This window comes from Cyanistes caeruleus, chromosome 6 (genome assembly GCF_971803275.1).
Source record: "Cyanistes caeruleus chromosome 6, bCyaCae1.hap1.1, whole genome shotgun sequence".
Taxonomy (NCBI): domain Eukaryota; kingdom Metazoa; phylum Chordata; class Aves; order Passeriformes; family Paridae; genus Cyanistes; species Cyanistes caeruleus.
This window is the reverse complement of record NC_141706.1, coordinates 40,524,839-40,547,797: the sequence shown is the minus strand read 5'-3', so window position 1 is coordinate 40,547,797 and position 22,959 is coordinate 40,524,839. Positions and strand designations below refer to the sequence as shown.

Genomic DNA, 22,959 nt, shown 5'->3' with positions numbered 1-22,959 from the left:
CTGTTTAATTTTGTCCTCTAAGAAAATTTGACCTTGATGCTAATCACATTGTCACTGTTAAGTAATACCTGAAGGCTTGCTCTCACCTGTTGAATAGATATGAGCAGCAGACAGACTATAGACAGATTACATTTAGCTCAAGTAGATTAATATTTAACCTATTGTCCCCAGGGGATGTTAGATACACCTGAGTCAAAAACCATGTATATTTAGTGCTGCATGAAATATTAGATGTTCTGAATACCAGCTTGCTATATTTTCAGAAAATACAGCTATTTCTAGGTAAGCAATACTTTGGGGATTGCTTTATTGAATCTCCATGCACCACTACTGGACATGAGCAGCAGACACCTGTCAGAAATGTGCAGCTTTTTCTGTGTCGATGTTCAGACTGTTTTCTTTGTAATGTTTGGCTCAGTATTTTTTTATTTTTTTTTTTTGGTCCATAGCTTCTTAAACAGCCAGGCATGAAGCACAGCAGGCTAAAACATTAAGAAAAAAATAGCAAAATCATGGAATTTATGAGAATTTGTTCATGATTATTGCTTATCATAGGCTTTAAGCTTTCCTTGAGTTTTTTTTTAAGATCAAAGAGAATATTTTCACAATAGAACATATAATGATAAAGAAAGTTGTAAGCTAAAGAGACCCTTATATGAAAAGACTGGGATGAATATGGAATTAAATGCTGAATTTTAGTGATGAGTATTTTTAACACTTAGACACTGATATTTTGCTAAAAATTTGCACTCATAATGTTCACCAAAAAGAAAAAAATTGACATTCCTTAACAAAATTCTGTCAAAAGCTCCTGAATCATAAAGTTCCTTATAAATGTATGACCAAACAAAGTTACAAATTAATTAATACAATGTACTGGAGTTGGACAGCAGAGAACAAGTAAAGATACTAAAACGATGTCTGAACTGGCACTTAACTTCTAACCAGCTTAAATAAGTACTGTAATAAGATTAAATAGCTTGTTCAGGGAATTTATTCTGTGTCTTGAATTTGATAAATTGTTTAAGAGATTCGTGAAAAGTCAAAGTCTAGTCCATAAAATGCATTATTGTAAATACTGTCCATTTAGAACTAAGTTCAGCTCTTGAGTAGGAGGAACATAACACCTTGGCTTGCTGGGGAGAAAGTAGCTTTTTCCTGAAGAACATTTGTGTGTAGATAGACTCAAGGTCATTAATAAAAAAGCTTTGCCTTATTTTGATGGTGTGCATAATTTTTTATATATATATATATATATATTTAATATACTAATTATAATATACTAATATACTAATTAGGCTCTTTCAGTCCCTAATGATAAATGGAAAAGAATTTATGTACACATCTGCTGAGGTGACTTCACACCTTTATCCAAGCAATTTTATTTGATTTTTTCTCCCTAATATTTAAGCACTCCAATAAAAAAAACACACATCTTGATTTTATATAGTAAACAGATCTATTTTGTGAAATGTGTGCTTTCTATCTCAAAACCGTAACATTAAAGAACTCCTTTAGTTTGAAATCTTAGGAAGCAAAAGACATGACACAGTTTGTCTTCTTTTCTTATATGTCAGAGTTTGTAGATCCTTTGAAAAATAGGTCTTTTTTATGGTCTCCTTTTTTTCCAGGTATTACTTCTAAATAATATCACCTATAGCTGAGAGTATCATCTGCTTACTGATGTCCAAAGCACACAGTTGGTAAATGAGTGAGAAGGGCAATGACCTCAGTCAAACAGAATAAATACTGAGATCTGAATTACAGGTGCAGTTTGATTCAATGCTGCATTCTTTTCCTTAGTAATTACTTAACTGTGGCATTATTTTAGATTATCTAATATATCAATTAGTAATAGAGTATCTGAAGAACAGAATTAAAATACCCTAAAATACAAAAAATATAATGAGAAAATACATTGTGGAATAGAAAATAAGGATTTTTATAAGATTCCTTCTTTTATTCTTTGACTAAAGTCTGAAACATTCTGACTGTAACTGATTGAATCAGACCCTTTTCATTCAGGTGTCATGTTCTATCTGTATTTCCCAAGGCCTCTTGTATTCTTAAATCATGTCTTACTTTCTGTGGTTTTATTACACACATCCAGCTCTGAAGTACAAATAATTATTTGTCTCATTTGTAGGATTTGTGGTCTTTATTTCTGTTGTGGTTTTAAGCCTAGCTGGAGATGAAACACCACAAAACCACTTGCTCAACCTCCCTTCTTTTCCCTCCACCCTGTGGAATAGAGAGGAGAATTGAAGTAAAACTTGTATGTTGAAATAAGAACAGTTTAAAAATTAAAAGTAAAGTAAAATGCAATAATGATGGTGAATAATAATAATAATAATAATAATAATAATAATAATAATAATAATAATAATAACTATAGTCAGACTGGCCTCCCTTCCAGGTAACTGCCCCCAGTCTGGTGTTGTATGGTGTGGAATATCTCTTTGGTCAGTTCAGGTCACCTGTCCTAGCTATGCTCCCTCCCAGTTTCCTTTGCAAACCTCTTCCCTGGCAGAGCACGAGACAAGGAGAAAATATTCCTTGACTTGGGATAAACACATTTTAGCAAAAAACTAAAACCACAGGGTATTATCAACATCATTCTCCTTCTGAATCAAAAACACAGCACTGTAACAGGTACTGAGAATAAACTAACTCTACCTTAGCTGAAACCAGGACAGTTTTACTGCTAGTTATTTAAATAATGATAATATACAGCTTTGGACTCTTCAGTGTCTTTATTCATGTTTTCTTGTGTCAACTATCTTAAATCATGCCAGAACTCAAGACTTACCTGCAGTTATAATAATAGAAAAATTCTGTAGGATTGCACAATCTAGATGGTAAATTTTATACACACATGGGGAGTTCTTAATACTATATGTGGCATAGAAATTTAATTATTAAAAAGGAGAGAGACAGTATTCCCTAAGTTCTTCATTGGAACTTTGGCACAGAGGCAATTAAATGACTCAGAGAGGGCTCTGGCTGTACTCTTTACAGGTACAGCTTGGCTCAATCCTGCATACATGCTTCTTATATATGACTGTAGGAAAACCTTTAAAATTTTTCATTATGTTAGTAGTCCTTTTTCCTTTCTTTCATCAGTCTGCTGTACAAGGACTGTAGTCTGAAAAAGATTCAACTATTTCTAAAATTCTCATTGCATGTTTTGTCGTAAGTAACTTTTACTTCCTGAGAAATTTAGATCTCAGTAGGATCACCACTTCTATCTAACTGTAGCAGTTATTTTATCAAGCTGTCCTAGAAAAGAGCTCTATGATTAATAGAAATAATAGTAACTAATAAGCACAAATGTTACAAACAAGCCTTAAACATAATTCCTAATTTGAGATACTGACTGGATGAGTGTACAACCATTTTTGAGTGAGCTAAATAAAACAAAAAGGATGAAGCTGTTGAAGTTATATGAGTTATATGAGAAATAGACACCTATTTGCATCCACAGACACAATTTTAGAATTAAATTATTTAAGAACATTCCAGAAATTTCTGTGATTGTGTTTATATCTAAAATTTAGTATTCATTCATATCCCTCCCACAAAGCTGATCAAATAGGATGCTTTCAAATAAGCATGCTAAATTTGTTCAATTTCACAAAATATTTACCTATTTTTTTCTCACTTTTTTCCTTATTCAGCTAGCTGAAATATTTTCTTTGAACAAATTTGCCTTCCTGATTTTATTTATTTATTTTTTTAATTTTGCATTTGTTACCTTTCAGGAAGGATTCTTTCTCTGTAAATTGAAGACAAAAAGGTGTTTCTCTGTAAAGAGTGGTAACATGGTAGCACATGCCAATATCCATGAAAGGCTAAAAAAAACCAGAAAATGTCTGACAAGGATAATAACAGGACAGAAAGAAACATTGAAACACAGAGTTCCCATTAAGATCATTATTTTGCTCTATTATTCATATACAGCGTGCTGTATTTTTTATCATTTAAGTAGTAGCCTGAAAAACAAAACTTGAAAATATGCAAGATATATAGTCCTTATGTTCTCACTTTTTAGTGTCTGTGGCACTACTATTGCTCCCAGAAGGAAATATAATCCTTTCTTTAGTATAACTATAATTATTTCATTAGTTCCCCTTTAGGTCTGCAATGGCTGGAGCTGTCATGAAATGTAAGGTGGAATTTGTTTGTCGAGTTTGGAATTTGAATTTCATTTCAGCAGTGTTTTGAGGAAACATAGGAGTCTTCACACAAAATTAGCACAGCCAAATTCATGAGGAAGTAACTTTTGAAAAAAGGTTCATGCCTTTGGTCATCTACTGCATTTATTAAACCATTAATTGCATGCAGCATTATGTTTCTTAAAGGCAACGTTGTGGTGCTTTGCACTCTAAGAGAGTCTATGATCTTTGGAGTGGTATTTGTTTTTTTTTTCCTGAAGTGATATCCTTGTTATTAGACTTGGCTTGTGAAGTATTGATCTTCTTCAGCTGAAATGGGGCTCACATGCAGTCAAGTCAACAACACTGAGGCTGACTGACTTACAGTAATAGCAAGAGCTTTTGTACCAATCCAGCTGGTAAGGCAACAAGGTGCTGACATTCAGGAAATGCAGCAATGAGTGGCAAAATAAAATTGTTTAGATGATACACACCCTGGAGGTATTGTGGTTTGTTGTATAATAAATAATGCAGTTCAAATTATCCCTCCTGTGTTTCTGCAGTGTAGTGGAGCTAATAATGTGTAACTGATGGAATTTATAATAAAGGCTTATTAAAAATGTTTGTTCAGCAATCCTATCGTCCCTTAGTTCTGACTTCTTGTGGCTGATGGTGTTGCACTTACAATTCCTGACCAGCTTATGTGTTCTATTTTGTTCTGTAACACTCTCTTAACCGGTTATTTACTCCTGTTTGTTAGCAACTTGTCTTGATGAATTCCATCAAAAGGGTGTGATAATATGTGCTGAATGTTTTATAGCCCTATTTAACAAGTCTTAAAACTGAAGAAGCACAAAATGAGCATCCTGTGACAAAGGGTACAAAACTCCACTTCTCTCCCTAATGCTTAATTATTTGAACTAGAGGTTTGAAGTGGTTTTCTGTGTCTCCATGGACACAATGGGCAATGACTTCAACTTTCGCTCAGATTCAGAAACAGCTTTCAAGACACTTGCAAAACTTTACTTTAACACTTGCCACAGTGGAGCTTGCTTTGCAGGCAGTCCTGGGGGCAGCACTCTGTAACAGAAGAGTCTGTAGCACAAGAAGGCAGAGCCAGGAAAGACAAAGCCTCTGCATTAAGTACATCCTCATGAGGGAAGCGCATAGCAGTCTCAAACTATCTCCATTAGAATTCAACAGGAGACTTCTTTCCCAAAATCTCACTGACATTCATCTTAAGTTGAGAGCAGTGACAGCTGTGAGAAAACTATTACCTTATTATGAAAAAGTGTCAGTGGACTTTCAAATGCCTTCTTCTGAAACTGAGTTATGGGCAAGTAAAAAATAAAAACGTATTTTCTTTTGAGTAAGCTCATGAACGGTGGTGTTGAAATTTGCTCAAGAATATTTTAAATATAGTAACCAATATTAAAGAGTAATTGCTCTGCTGTTGTGATTGCTTTGTATAGATGCTTTCCTAAGCATGGACAAATACAAATGCATGTAAATGGGAATGAGGCCTATACCTGTAAGAATTTTGGTAGCTATACATGAGGGATGAAATTACCTTTCTAGCAATATGGCCACTCAGAGGAACTGAATCACTTCCTACACTGTACTAATGCTCTGGAAACAAACCAAACCAAAAACAAACCAACCAAAAAAACCCAAACAACCCCCTGACCCCGAATAAAACAACAAACAAAACTACAAAAGAGTAAAGTCTTCAGACTATAAATGTTAGCATTAGGTAAGAACATTGAGCAATTGTTCAGGAATCCACATGTAGGAGTGCTGGAATCCACAATTCCATTTCAGGTGTTTTCATTTTGTGTATATTAACTACAGTGACTACAAGGTCTTCAAGCCCATTGCATTCCCAGTGACGTTCTGCTACACCCTCATCAGTTTTGTTAAACTGCACAATATATATACACCAAACTCAACAACAGGTTTGTGAAGGATGCCACTTAAGCCATAATGTTCTCTTACATAGAAATATAACCAGAAGGAAAAAAACCATCCACATTCCCCCCCATTACTTGTTTGAAAGAACCCAAAACAAAATCTACCTTTTGTAAATGTCTCTTTAGGATGTTAAAATGAGAAAATGAGGAGAATATTGGGAAAGCATTGGAAGGAAAACATCATCAAAACAATGAGAAACTCATTGATTTGCATTTAGTGAACAGCCAAGTTCTTTCCAACTCATGTTACCTAACAAACAGAAACTCACCAGATGGTGAATAAGAAAATCAAATATATTATACTCAAACAAATGTAAAAACACACTGAACAGCAATATCAAGAACAGCCACAATCTTAACTTTGCCAGAATGAAAATAAATCCAAGAAGGAAAGCTCAAGATGAACTGAGTATCTATGAGAGACAGAGGCAAAGACTATAAAAGAAGAAAAATGAGATGCACAATGAATTCAAGCTTCAATGCTTCAAGCCAAAGAGCAGGAAGCTAGCCAATGAGTAGCACTAGAATAAAATATGAAGAAAAATAAAAATGGAGAAAAGCAAAGAACTAAAAAGCAGATAAAACACTTGCAAAGCAAATGTGTCTTGTATTGTGAAAGCACTATGCGAAAAGAGATATATGGCAATACTTGGAAATGCAGAAAAATACTGAAATTTTTCATTATTTCAAAAGCTCAAAAGAAATCATGCTTCATAATGTATATAAAACTTGAAGAAGAACAAAATTGAATTTAGGACCATTAAATTCTACATAGAACAATTATTTTGAAGACCTTGTTACAAAAGTACTACAAATTATTTCCTCAAGAATTAATAGGAGTAAATTTTAAAAGTTAATTAATAAACAATTTATTATACCTTCCATTTTATAGGCCAATGTGTCTGAGAGTAGACTCATATTTTGGATTACCTTTCTGTCTAATGAAATCTTGAGAGTTAATTTTCTTGGGAAAAGAACATAGCTGAACATGAGGACTAGCATCAAATGTATCTGTTCTCTCTTTCTATCATCACTTCTAGCATCTAGACCATAAAGAAATAGATTAAAAAATACTGTTGATACTATGTACAGATAAATGGGAAAAATAATTTTCAAAATTGAAGGCTCAGCATTATGACAATGCCTTGAAATAGTAAAAGAGAAAAAAAATGTTTAATATGATAGAACAGCTCACCAATCTCAACAGAATTTTAATGGTGCATGGAAACCTCATTAGTGCAGTAATAGCAGGGTGAGAAAAAGTATGGATGGACTCAAAAGTTCAAAGTAAAAACTCTTGCCAACACTGAGGTACTTAAACTCTAATATGTTATACAAGAACGAGAGTTTTAAACTGTTCTGTAGAAAAAAAACACCCATTTGAAACAAGGGCTGAGATACACCTTGCCCGCCTGGCAGCCTTTTGGTATCATTCACTTCTTCAGCCAATATTCCTCATTCTGAAGCCAATGGTTTGAAACATCTCTGTGGAATGTTCTCACTTACATGAAAGAGATAAATAAATCATAAAATCATGGGATTTGTATGAGAGTTTTATGGGACCCACAAGGGTCATTCAGCCCAGCTCCTGAGCCTGCACAGGCCCACCCCAGGAATCACAGCATGTGCTGGGGAGTGTTGTGCAAGTGCTTCTTGAACTCTGGCAGGTGTTTGAAACACAGAGAGCAACTAAAGAAATTTATGTGCATTAAAGCATAGATAGAGTATCTACATTTTTTTTTTCTTTTAAGACTGTATCAATTACTTCTTAGATGTGGCTGAAATTGTATTTCAGCTTTACTTTAATTTGACTTTTCAGTACAGAAAATGCAAATAAGTAGTTTGGAAGATAGCAATAAATTATGTTTGGGAAATCAGTTATCATACTTCAACTCAATGTATGCTTAAACTTTAGACTTGGAAACTTTCGAGTTGTTTCTTGTTTTACACGTCTTCATTTTTAGTTCTAAAAATTTGCATTATAAAGAATATTGATGATGGCTATTGAGTTCAGTTATTTCTGAGAAGGCCCTTAGATTTCATGGCTGTCTCACTCCCATAAGGAACTGCCTTCTCTTTGACTGAAGTTCCCTGCAGTTCCTTTTGGCTGCATTCTACAGAATTGTTTCTGGGTTTTCCTATAACAAAAATTGCGTTAAAAATTTGATCCTTGTTACAATTTAAAAAAGCACTCAGATGGGGCTTTATTAACAGCTATTGTCAATTTTTTTTAATAGTTCCACTTGTATAGAGAAGCCATCATTTCACATTATGAGCACACAAGAGTGGAGCTCAGGCAGTGGGATATGCTGTATATTTAACACTTCAACTCTTGTGCCTCCTATCTAATCAGACAGATTTTAAAGGGCTCACACACAGTTGATACAAAGAAAGAATTTTATCTTCCAGCTGGCTTATCCTCCCAGTATTTAGCCTCTAGTTAGCTCTTGCTCTTTTTTCAGTCTCTATCCCTTTGAAAGGTTTAGAGAAAACACTTCAAAGTGCTGTTTTCAAAGATGAGCTACTCAAGATAAACTCCTCTCCAGTCTGACCCTCTCCTCATATTTCTGCCTTACAAACATTCACATTCAGCTTTCTTTTTTTCAGTTTGTTGCTGGTACATGCAGTGGCCAAGTGTTGTGCTCATTTCCCAGATGTTCAAAATATATTAAAAAAAAAAAGAAAAAATAAAAAAGGGTGCAATAATATTTCATTTTTCAAACTCCTTTAAAAAATTTCCCAGTAGTTTGATATTACCAATCCATCTGTGAATGAGCAGATCAAGAAGGAGAATTCAATACTAAAGATGCACTGCTAATGTATTAATACATAAAATAATTCACACTTTTTTCAAAATACCCTTAAAATAAGAAAAAATTTGCAATTCTAACTGAATTTCAAAAGTAGCTAAAGAAAGATAAATTTAAATACATTTTCTGGTTTTAGGAATTTTCACATATAACTGTGGATATCCCTTATCGTCATCTATCTGATTTGAAATTTTCCATTCCATGTATGTGAAACACATATTGTCTTGCCCATTCCCTAGGCTAAAATTTTTTTGTTATAAATATGTGAGGTGGTCCAGTGCAAACCCAATTATTTCCAGTCATGTGTCTTAAAGTTCTGCATCCAGCCCTGTCTTCAGAGTTCACGTCTTTGTTTTATTATTAAAAAACCCACCCTCATCAATAACAGAGACAACCTTCCTCAAAAACACAGTTATAAGCATTCTGGCTAACAAATAATGCAATAACAAAAATTTGTTCTTCACCCTTCCTCTGCTCCATTTCCCCTCGGATTTCTAACCAGGTCAAGTGCATTGCTGCTTTGATGATGCTTGATGCAGGATTTGTGTCAGCCAGGACAGATCATTGAGACTGATAAACTATTCTGAATAGTGCCTGGTTAAATGTGTTAGCTTTGTTAATAAATTGGTGTTATGCAAAACATGTAGGTCATGTTGCCCCTAGCCTGCTCCTTAGCATGCACTCAAAGTTGGCATCGTGTCATCCCTGCCACCTGCTCATTCGCTGGCAGGACACAACAAGATGATGTGTTCTGGCAAACGGATGTCCAGCAGCTGAATCACTGATGCAGTAATGAAGGCAAAAAAACCCCCAATATTCATGAGAATCATCCTAGAGGGAAGATCCCTTGTGACTGCCAGACTGCCAGTCAGTCATTCCGTCCTATTTCCCCTCTTTATGCCATCTATGGAGTCATGTTACTCCATACATCTCTGACTGGCTTAGTGCACTCTTATGGATGATATTTTTGAAAGCCTGACTAGATTCAGAATGGTGCTAATTTAAACTGCTCACTGGCTAACTTCCAGGTCACACTTCCAAATACTCTGAAATCTTGAATTAGTAATGGCATGGGACATTTAAAGAAAGATATTCTGCAGTGACAGCAAAAACACTGCCATTTTCATAGAATTTATAATACATTTGTGTTGAGTACTCTTATATATACTTACTGATGCCAGAATATAGAAAAGAGCAGAAGTAAACCCTATCATAAATCAAGATTACAAGAAAGAAACCTTGCCTTTGTACGTGCCATTCATTCCGAGATTTGTTCTTCTTTAAGGAATCACTTTATGATCTAAATAAATTGCTGCAACTATGGCTCTGATTCAGAAAAGCACTTCAGCACATATTTAACCCAGCCAGGATCTTGGCATGCCCACTCCTCAGTGCTGGCTTGTGATGGTATTGCTGTAACTGAAGATAGAAACCCTACTCCTTTTATCCAGTACACAGCAAAAGCAAACCTATCAGATGATAGCTCAACAAAATAAGTCACCTTTTGGCAAAGCATATCATCAGAACCATAAAATCTATTGTCCAAGTGAGTTAACAACATTGTTTTCCTCAGCTTCTCTTTGATGTATCTTGAAATATTGCATCAATGAGAAGAAACTTGATTTATTAAATGAGTGCTTCCTACTGCAGGTGTCTTTGAAGGGAAAAACCCCACAATTATTTAATTAAATAGACAATTCAAACTTAAACCATCACCCCTACCCAAGCCTGGAAAATAGATTTTTGGAAGGAAGTTGACCTAGAGCAATAAAATATGGCCAGGGTAAGTAATTGTGTGAAAGATTGAAATTTTAATCATATGTGATTAAAACCTCTTCTGTCCATCTAAGCCACTAGCAAGTAAATATTTAAGTTACAACAGACCTATCAGTTTGAAATAAAAACAAAAAGAAGTCCACAGCAATATATCAAATCAGGACCTTTTTAATGTATAACAGCCTTGATGGGAAGCAGATATCCAGCTACACTATTACTCATTCTAGGCCATTATTTAAAAGGACTGCTTATGTTTGTCTTGCTTCCACTGCCCATGTTCCATATGGCAAGAGGTGCATTATGGAGAAGGAACTAGAGAAATTTCAAGAGGTTTTTTTCTTATTCCTTCTCCAATAAATAAGTAACTTGAATAAATTAATTGTTACACCCAAGAAGCAGCAGTTTTTAGAGCAGGAAGTGTCAGTGAGCCTTTTTCCTAACTGAAGTCAAATCATGCTTCACTTGCTTTTAGGAAGTTTGAAGGAAGTAAGGATTTTTTACTGCAGAATTAGCAAACTAAATATATGTAAGCTCCTCTTTACAGGTCTAACTATTTGTCAAGTACATTTTTCATGTTATGTAAATCTGAACAGGCTACAGTGAAAAAGGCAGTATTCCTTGGTGAGACATGATCCTGTAAAAATGCAAAAGAGAAATGAAGTAGAAAGGAGAAATGTAATTTAGTAGAGACTTTGAGGCACAATAAAAGTTCATAAAGCAAAAATTGCAAATAAAATTCTAGATGGAAGTATCTGAAATCTGCATGACTACTTCAGGCTGAATTCCTTAAACTACTTCTCAGCAACAGCTTTTTGTTATTGCAGAATGTTGTTTTCCTAACGTGACTTTTAAACTTTTGGATTTTGACAGCATTATGAGGTAAAGGTCTTATCTGACTCATTAACTTTCCATGTTCCACTCCCTGCTCTTAAGTTGAAAGTTTAAGGATTAATGTGGCAGCAAAATCCTAATAACAGAACAATGATTTATGGCCAAAAACTATTGAATAACTTCACATTTGAGTACACATTGGGATTTGACAGAATCCTTATAAATAACGTTGAAGAACAGTGAGAGTCCATAAATAAAATGCATTGAGGGCAAGAACATAAATACCATGAAATGCCTTGTATGCGATGCTGTACAAGAAAACAAAATTCTTTAAGAAGAACTCAAGATCAGAGCCTGATTTCAGCTGTGATGATATCATGTTATTTAATCACATCACTCTTTTTTTCAGCTACAATCAGTTTCTGGATTTATTTGTGTGCACGTGTATATATGTGTGTGTGTGTGTGTGTGTGTGTGTATGAGAGAGAAGGAGAAAAATTTTATGCAAATGACAAGTGGTCTTCTGTCTCTTCCTGTTCCAAAAATAGAAATTCTTGTAAGTAATGTAGCATGAGTACTGTAACTGCTGGCTGTAAAGGTCTAACTGGGCCTGTCATCTGTCACTTCTTTATCCTTTTTATGAGACAATCAATAAAACTTGTCATGTTGTTCCTTTTTATGGCTCATTGAGCTCTTACCAAATACTCAGTGAACTATTGATTGATGGACAAACTGGGGACTATCAGCTTTTACTCACCTTGGAACACTTTTTCTGTGAACAGCAAGACTTGAAAATGCAACTTTTCAGAGATTTAGTTCTAGATTGTGAATCATACATGGAATTTCAGCTGTTTCAGTTCAGCATCATCAGTTATTCATCTCAGAGTGTTCTGGTCTGTGAAATCTGCAATTAAAATCGAATGCTAAACAGAATACTAGTGCTTTTATATGGTAAGTCAGGAATTTTTATTCAACTTTGATCACTGCAGAAATACAAGTGGGATCCCTCAAAGCATAAGTTTTATTTGTCTAAAAAGATTGCATGTCAATTAAGGGATTTTCTTTTTTTTAAAGTTTTTGCATCTGATACAGATGAAATGAAGTTACTTTGGTCTGCCCTGAGTCAAGACAAACTGGAATTCTTATTTCCAATCACAATCTTGCATTACTACTTGCACTTTTTTCTCTCCACTACTCCAGACCCCTGCAGTCTTCATTAACCTCTCCATTTATGTACCCAACAAAGGTTGAAACACTTTCTTTGTGATACCAATAATTTCACTGTAGCTGCTGCTGAAGATAAATTCCAGCAGTTGTTAGGTTATATATTTACATATATATGAAAATTGGAGAGATCATTGTTTTTCAGAGAACCTAGAAGAACTCAAGCTTCCAGTTTTTTGCTTTTTTGGTACACACTTTTTAACATCTCTTTTTCTTGTAATCAGTAGTTACTAAGCCTATTTTGGTTCTACATACATGTGTACACGATTGTACCAAAAAGCTCATAAGAAAACTCTGGTTATGGTATTTTTTTCTCCCTTTGGTGTTATGTGATGTCATAGTAAGCTTTAATTTGCCTATTTTTTCTTTAATTTTTAAAAATATTCTTATGCAATTAACCTGCTTCTTCTTTTTCAGTAAAGCTGCAGTATAGAGACACCTACTGGGAAATCAATGAACAGAAAAAAATGATGATGATGATGATGATGATGATGATGATGATGATGATGATGATGATGATAATAATAATAATAATAATAATAATAATAATAATAATTTCATCATTTTCAAGATTGTATTGGCTAACATTATTCATATTCTGTATTTTTGATGTCCATAGAAACTGCATTAATTTGATCCAGAAACATTCTAGACAAGGATGGTGAATTTGACTATTCAGTCTGACTGATTATAAGAGTGTTTAAACTATCCATGGAATTTCAAATCTTTCCACATATTTTTCCCTTTCAGAAGCAATCAGAGAGAATCATTGTGGTTGGACCCAGGAGTAAGAGATGTAGTGTGCCAAATCCTGTGCATTGATTTCAGAAGTTTAATCATTGAGGAAAAGCTAGAACTAGATCTAATGATTATATAAAGAAAAAAAAAGGCAATATGGTAAAATAGAAGCTAGGGAATGTATTAGTGAAGCCTATACTGTGTCCAATATGTTCACACAAATGCACATTAAAGTCAAAGCTTCATTTCAATTTCATATTGAAGTTTTTATCTCTTATTATAAGCCCCCTATCAGCCATATCACTCAGCAGTCTTCATTAGTCAGAAAATCAAAATAATATATTTGGCTAACTACCGTTTAATTATTGTGTCATGATTTTATTCTTAAAACATATATACTGAATGTGTTATTTTAATTAGCCATCTAAATAATGGTAAAGACTAAGAGTGTTGTTTACTCTTTTCTGTAGTTTCTGTCATAATTCATAAGAAAATATCTTCCTACTCTGCTTCAGAAGTCTCCTGAGAATAGGTGCTGTAGCATCCTATTCAAAACATTTACAATGGTGTCTCTATGTACGTATAAGTTAATACAGTCCTGGAAAACATCACTCTAGCACTTAATATTTTGTGAACAGTTTCCTAAGAAAATAAATTATATAAAAAATTAATAGGAAAACTATTACTTTTTTTTTTTTTTTTTAAATTTGCTACCAGTTAGAACAAATAACATTTTCCAAATGATTGCACTCAGGAATATATTCACAAAGGTACCCTTGTGCTGCAATGTTTTGTATTAAGAGTTCTTGGCTTGAGGCATCTTGCTACTGGTAGAAACAACAACACTGAATTAGCTTTTTCTGAGGAGGGATAGACGGCTGAGGAAGATTCACCACTTGAAGGAATTTGCCCACATTTTTCCCTCCCTCTTAGCTAAGACTGCTGATCACCAGACCGCAGAACAGTCTGATACACTGCCCTCATACATCCTCTGCTTTCTAAGGAGCTCAGTCTGGGCTGGGGAGGACAGTGTTCATTAATGGAAGTCCAGATATTATAAAGGAGTTCAGATATTTTTCAAACCATTTAATCATATCCTTTGTTACTGCCTTCTGAATTCCTAAATACACTGTGTTATGCCTTGGCAGGATTTTGTTGCTTAATTTCATGTTTTCTAACAGTGGATCTTCAGAATCCATTACTCCTTGATACTTAATAAATACCTACAGAAAGGATAATATTAATTATATTAATTGCATCCCCCTAACAATATAGGTGGTACACACAAGTCAGGACTAGAGCAAAGAAGAAGTAAGTTCTTACCCAACCCATCATTTCTTGAAAAAATACTTTTTCACACAAAGTGAAGTGTTATATTGTTACATTTGGGGGTAATTTTCATCCAGTAATGTTTGGTCTCTCTATATACACACTTACAGTCTCTTTTTATATTTATATGGGTCTCTCTTCTATTTATATGTGTTAGATGTTCTGGGTCACTTATTTTTTATTTAAGTTACTCACATTTGATATATTTCATCATGTTTGGTTGTTTTTTTTTCTTGGAGGGGATGCAGGGGAGGAATTGTTTTCCTGCTACTTATTTCCCTTGCATGATGTTCCAGTATTTTTCTAGGCTGTAGCTCTTTGGTATCTCTCTACCTTCTACCAATCTGTACAATCTGTGTCCCAGGCTGTGTTGACAGCTACAACATCGCGTGTGTTTTAGAGACATTCTAAGTAGAAGACTGAATTCAAAGATCTCTTTATGTAAACTCTGTTCCAGTTTATAATTCAAGTAGACTCCCTAGAAAATTTCACTTACTTATATCAGTAACCTAAGATAAAAGCTTAGCTATCAAGACAGGAAGAGCACCAAGCAACTTTCCTAAAATCTTTGAATTTATATTTTTTTCTACTAATCTGAAATTAGAAGATTTATGAGAAGCTTGTCTTCCCTGTTATCAACTGTGTTCATTCTGAGACAATATACAGATTTTATGTAAAATGAGAAGTTAAGGATTAGTGTGCGCTTATCTGAATATGTACATGCACAAAAATACGTCTGTACACAAATACACATAGCAAACCATAACTAGATACTCCATCATATAAATCACAATAACTAAGCTCTTTGAAATAACCTATTCTGTCATATTAATTTTACATGTCCATACTTCTACCTCAAATTGTTTCTACATTTTTTTCATGACCAGTATCTTCAGTGTATAGAGTTCAAAATTAATGTAATTTGCTATTAACCTTCTTACTATAATAACAATTTTTTTTTGTATTTTACATAAAGGCTAGCATCCACTGTGGAGAATTTATTAGCACTATTTCTTCATTGAAGATTCTTATTTCTTCTCTTTTTCAGAAATTTATTTTAATGTATATTCACAGATCACTCATACATTCAGTATTTTCTAATAATTCTGGATAGAAAGGAAGTTACATGTAAATTTTTCATAAAGTCTGGATATCTACTGCTTTAGCACAAATATTACTGCTGAACTTTTCTCTCTCTTATAACTGAGTAGGGGTTCTGCTATTTTTGTTCTTCTTGAGCAATCTTTGCCACCTATGTAAAGTAATACCTAAAGGTAAGACAGTTCTGTGAGATTTTTCCCTTGTGTTAGTAGGATTAAGAACACATAAGACATTGTCTGAAGAATAGTAGCTAACTAACTCTTCTAAAAATTATTTTGAATGTATCCTTAACATCTTAACTAAATTCAAGCTGCCTATTATACCTTCTCTGACAGTATTTGGTTGTTCAGCAGATATTCATCTTGCCACAGTGGGGCTGAAGGCCACATGAAAATGTCAGCACTGAGAGGGCAAACCTGACACTGGTGCCATTTCCACCAGCGCTTGTACTTTAATTTCACCACCACATTTCAGGTCCAGATTGAAGACTCCTACCTGAAGTTAATTTAACAATAATGATTTCAGGCACACAAAAAGGACACCACTCCTCCCTCAGTTTCAATAATGGTAGGTGTTAATGAGTAACCCAAATAAATGAGTGGAATAGACCCTAGAGCAACGTGAAGAATACATCTGTATCAATGTGGATAATTCTTAAGTCTGTGTTACTATTTTTTTAAAGTTTTTCTTAGGTATGTGTCAAGTGTTTTAAGACACAAACAAAACTTTTTATTAACTTCTTGATCTCAGCTGAGGTTGAAGTCTCTGAATTATTTGGAAATATATTGTTTTCTTCTCTCCAAAATCAAGAAAGAAAAGTCATTTCCTATGAGCAACCACATACTGTTTTTCTGTCATAGCTCTTGAGGAAGATAAAAAATCTATTTGCCTCCAAAGTCAACTAAAAAATTATACAAAACCTAGTTTTAAACATAATGTAGCTGATTTTGAGCCTAGGCACTTAACATACCTTTCAATGTCCATGTGCTTTTTCTGAGAAAAAAATATTAGATGCACGTTTTTCCATATTTCCATATTTCCATGCTTTTGTTAAATAAAAATCCTTTCCATGGAATGGAGGTGTAGGCTGTGGGGGGTAGGTATATGTATGTAGTTGTCTGTACATATAACAGTTCTTTAATGAATGAAATATATACAGTGATTGTACCTGGACTATAAAAATAGCAAATAGCATTTTCAAGAGACATAGAAAAACTACATGTTTGTTTTGACTCCCCAAAGAAACACAAGTCATTTTATTCAAAGCAATGTAGGGTGACACATCTATATAAGTGTTTCTGTGGCTTTGTGCACATCACTGCAGAAGCGGAACCAATTTCATACTGGCTTTAGCTTATCTTTTGTTTACTAGCAGAATGGATTTGATACTTACATATTCTTCTAAAATATAATAAAACCGGAATATTTTTTGTACCTATATCTCTTGATTTCCATTTGCAATGGCATTACTGATTGTGAACAATTCTAACTTTGAAGCAAAAAGAACCAGCATGAAGCAAAGCACAGGAGTGATGAAATGAGGCAAACAATTATTTTATGTTATCATTCCTCACAAAAATAATGCTGCACTACATAATTTTACTAGATAATTTTAACCATGATTTTACACTTGTTCTGGATCATGCTGGGGAAGGCTGACTTAACTGTATATGTAAATATATATACGTATATATACAATGTATATAAATATTCAAATATATATACTGGATTTTTAAACTCTTCCTTTAGAATAGTTTCTCAGGATTATCTCCAATATTTCTCAGCAATGTTTTCAGTCCCTACTGAGCTTAGCAGAAAAAAAACAACAACTTACAGGCACAAAACCCACTTGTTTTCTAAGTCTAACATATTGAAAATAACAACTTATGTTTTCAGATTCGATTGGCCTTGGGTTAATGTACTAATTATAACACATTAGCACATGCACACATAACATACAGAAAATATGCAAAAATATGAATCATAAATGCCCTGCATATAGATATCTCAGATTTCTAGGAAATGACTCATCAGAAAAGGAGAAAAAACAACACTTTTCATTCTTATTAATAGTTACTTTTTCTAATACCACAATTAAGAGCTCCCAAGACTCAAAATGGGACACAAGATAATGTTGTGACTCTGATCACTTTTCTTACAAGATAAGTGCAGTGCAAGGATTAATGTTGTGATTGGGATTTTGCTTTGTTTTTTGTTTTTTGTTTTTTTACTTGAAGGAAGGTCTGTGCATGGAATCTCTGCTGTCCAAAGGGCACTTTAAGAAAATTATATGCTTTGAAAATCAGAAGTCGGAATTTTACTTAGTTATTCTCTTTTAACTATGACTATTATTCAAACCACACTTTTAACACCAGTTTTTAAGCGTATAAGCAGGTATATCATGTGCTATCTTAAAATGTTAATGAATATATATTTGTCTATACATTCTATTATTGGGTTACTAAGATCATCCACCATAGCTCAGTAAAGAATTATGAAACAAATGTTCATTCTCACATAAGAATATTAAATGTCAGATTCAGGATGTCTATCTGAAGTAAATAAGCCCTCTGGGTTTTCCATTTCATGGGGAGAAATGCAAACAAATCAGTAGAAGTTTGACTTTTTGAAACATTTCACAAAATCAAGTAAGAGGGGACTGGAAGAGATTTTGAAAAATTTTCATGAGCATTTAATGCTATTTTCTACTAAAACAAAGCTACCAGACACATTTTAAATTAAGTACTTCAATGTTTGAAAATAAAAACTGAGTTATGGTAAAGATTATATTTTCTGACAGGTTTATTAAACATGTTTGTCTGTACCAACACAAGCTATGTTTACATTGCAATTTCAGTTGGGACTGTAGGACATATTCATAATGTTAGTGCAGATAATGATATTCCTAACTACAGATTTGCTTAGATGGATATTCAAATCTTGTTTACAATATGTCTTGGAGTCACATCTACTCATTTCAGCCTAGATGAGCTTCTATCTGGAAATACATGTGTGGTTTTCATAGAAACTCTGCAGTTGTGTATTTCTGAAGCATGTGTTAATTTTTAAAATGTACATTAAACTATATTTATTATATTGGGACAAAAATATAAATAGTGGTTAATTTCTGCATGCACTTAAAAGAATAGCTATATGTTCTCAACATAAATATCTGCCACATTATAGAGCCTTTCACAATCTATCACATTTTATTGCCACCACACTAGTTGAATCACACTAGAATTGGCTCCCTCCACTAATGGAAGACATTTTATAATTATTTGTGCTTATTATTTCTCTACACACTAGACTTTTTGAGTATTCTACATAAAGAAATATGTTTATCCTAGTCATGGACTGATGACTTTAAGCTATATTTGATGTATGCAACTTGATTAGTGGCAGTCAAGTATATAATGGCAATTGATTTTGGCATTATTTAAACTGCAGGAACTAGTTACCAAACACAATTATGGTGCACAGGACATCTTCTTTCTCTCTAACTTCATCTATGCCATTCCTGTATGATAGTGATGTTATTCCTTTTAAAAAAAAACTTACATAAATGAAACACGGAAAAATAATTGATATGGTACTTACATCTTCTGGTTAACCAGGAAAACCTTTAGCTTTGAAAGAGAAATGTTAGAAAACAGTTGAAACTGCCAATAGTACACAGGATGGATAAGAAATTAAATTATGGCTAGAAATACAGCTGACTTTCTGAGCTGACTCCTGATTCCAAATGCATAACAAGTCAAACTAATTTTAGAAGCACGAAGTGTCAAAGCACCTGTACTACATAATCGTTCACTATGTAGATAAATAACTGATATTCTTAAGCTGTTTTTCCCTCTGATCAGTACTTCCCAGCCTAAAGAGATTTCCTTAGAGCCAGAGTGAGCTCCAATGCACAGGTATTCCAGTTAGCATTCACTGTTAAATTAGCTACCAAATAAAGGATAGTCTTATTAGCACACTCCTTTACCTCATGGCAGCGCTTCACAACAGAGCAAATTAATTCCTCAGGGGCACATGTCTAACATACCTTTACTGGTTTAATAATTGAAATAGCTCATTTGGGGTCAGTTAACTCTGCAACTGCTCATTGTACTACATTAGAATATACTGTGACTGACGGAGCAGTAAGTGAAAAACTGCTAAGATTAGGCATTGCAGAGAAAAGAGTAACAAAATTTCCTGTCTATAGTAAGGGTGTGTTTAAGCTAGATGGTACTTCAGCTTTTCAGATTGTCAGAAATAGATGGGAAAAATTTATAGAAATTATGCCAGAATTCTGTGCTGCTTCTGGGTGAAACCAGGTTCTTTTCAATGTCATGTTCTACCCTAATGGTGACTCTAATACTTTAAGGTACCAACAATGCAAGTTTGCCACTGTCAAAAAAATTAATGAAAACGAAGACCAATTTAAAAAAAAAAAGAAGTCTAGGAGTGCTGTCATCCAGCCTCTAAAGGCCTGCTTTTTGTAATTCTTCTGCTGAGTTGACTGTGCTAGGAATTTCATGGTCAATTACAGAAGTTCACCAGTGGTAGAACATTTTTAACTGCAGAAAGAATATAAATGTTTGAAGAAATCAAGTTCTGAACAAACAGTGATTCATGCTTTCTGATCCAAATAAGCCCTTACTTTTTGCAGATTTAATTTTGTCTTAGCTTGAAAACTAATTTGTGTCGCTTGCTTTAATTCCTTGCTGTGAGGAAGGGCAGGAGAGTTGGAACACTTTTGCTTGGTTCCATTATTAAGCAGTAGGCTGAGGGAATAAGTATGTGTAGCAATTCATTCCACAAGCTCCATAATATGGGTGTATTTTATAATGACAGATGAGATACACAAGAACTAATATTCTTCATGTAAATAGATCTGGGATGAATTATGTAACAAATTCTCACTTGTTGGAATTTTACAGCAACATAGTCTTCATTTTTCTGTTTGTTTTTTTCTTTTTAAATAATGATGAGCAATTTGTGGTGGAAACAAACACAAAGAATATGTGGGTTGAATATTTAATCATTGTTTTTATAGAAAGAGGTAAATATATCATGATTTATAACATATTCTAAAATTATGTCAAGATGTAAAGCAGGCAAATAATATGAAAATATCTAAATGTCAAAATAAAAAAAAAAATAAAATTAAAAAAAGCAAACCCTCAAACACTTCACTTCTGATTGATCTATATTACAGATGTAATTAAACTAATTTTATAAATCTAGCTAAACTGATTTCATGAAGTAACTAACAGTTATTAGCTAATGGTTTTCAGTCACATTTTGTAAGTGATTGTTAAACATACAAAATGAAATGTCTGTATTTCCACTCTTTATTTGCCTAGTCTATTTAGGCATTTTTAATCTATTTTTAGAAAATACAGTGAAAGAAAATTGTTCTTCTATGTTCTTCTAAAAAGCTTGTCAGTGGACAAAGGTCAAAGGCCAAGGGCAATTTATGAGGACAAGGATTAAGAACTGTCATACTACAAAGTCTTTAAAGCAGACAATTTTTCCCTAACTGACAGGATAGGGTCCAATGACAGTGTCCTCCATATAATTTCTGCCTTAGTTACATGTCTCCTGTTTGACCTCAATTCACCTGACAAGTTGCACCTCATCATTTTTTTTTTACCATCTTCAAATACTTGGTAGAAATGACGATAAACAGGTGGTTCCAAAGTAGTTTCAGAGGAAAAGCATTTAATCTGAATTCATTAAGTGAGCTGTCTCTGTAGCCCACACAGGTGGGCACTTCCAGAGGGCAATTCTTGACATCCTAAAGCACGTGTTAAATTTGCTGAGATGAATCACATTTTGGAACATCTTATTTCCTCCTTTTGGCTTAAGAAATGCTCATATGACTTGGTCAGAATGCATGTCTAATTTGTAAAATGGCTACAGATAAATGTGATAAATCATATCTTCAATCAGATTTTCTGTAAATTTTGAACATTCTGTTAAAAACAGATACGAACTTTAGAGATATAAGAAGAAGAACTTGAAGACTACTGTCCAAGTATATACTACTGCCAAAGGCAGTAAAAATATAACATTTAATATGTTATAACATACATAAACATATATAATATTTATATCCTGAGCCCAGTCAGGAGTGGTAAAAAAGCACTGTAATACAAATAACAGTTTTATCTACTAGTCCTTAAAAAGAAGAGAAATCACAACCATTTCAATCTATCTCTATGGATCTAAATGACAATATTTACATGAGATTTCTTTGGCAAACATTTAGATACTAGACACTGCTTGGGGATACAGGGAGTCTAAAGCCTTCCTCATTTACGAACACATTTGCCAACAATACAGCTGAAGATTTGTTGAGAAAAGTACTCAGGCAATTTAAATGAGAATTTCAAGACATGAGGTATGGTTAGAGCTCTAATTAAAGGGATAGACAAGTTCTAGAGTTTGAACTAAAGCATCAGAACATTAGTTCATGTAGTTAGACATGACAATAACATGAATATCTGACAACTTGAACAGCTGTCCAAATTACTGTACACATGTGCTACTCTGATTTTACAAAATCACACACATACATTCAGATTATGAGTCTGCAGAGGATTCTTAGAGCATGAGAAAATATCAGGACAAAGAGAAAAATTTCAGGATAGGGAAAAATTAGCATCATACCCCAGGGGAAAAATATACATACTGAATACCAGAGCAGAAGCAGAGAGATTTGATGATGGAATATAAGCTATAAAATCTGTAAAGAAATCAGTAAAACTGCAGAAAGTCACTGCAGCTAGCAGGAACCACCAGCATTAGAAGAAAAGCTTGTTTTTTTCCCTCTTTCCTTCCTCTTTGTAAAACCTCTTACAGTGCACTATTTAGTCCATTCAGAATCTCTCTGAATCTAACACTAGATTCTGTGCCAAAGCAAGAAAGGAGCTTTCATCAAGGTCTGTTTTGATTTCTGTATGTTATTTCTAAATTTGGGGGCAAAAGATATTTGGTAACCATGCATTTGCAACGTATTATCTTTTAATCTAA

The 22,959-nt window shown here is 33.8% G+C and overlaps 1 long non-coding RNA gene across 2 annotated transcripts in view; it reads right to left on the bottom strand.

The window, feature by feature from the left end:
• LOC111930349 (uncharacterized) overlaps nt 1–22,754 on the bottom strand; it is a 36,865-nt gene extending 14,111 nt beyond the window's left edge. For both annotated transcript variants that reach the window (XR_002865138.2, XR_015288429.1), the window contains exon 1: nt 22,619–22,754. This is a non-coding gene — a long non-coding RNA (uncharacterized LOC111930349). The remainder of the gene's footprint in view (nt 1–22,618) is intronic.
• Nucleotides 22,755–22,959: the final 205 nt, after the last annotated feature.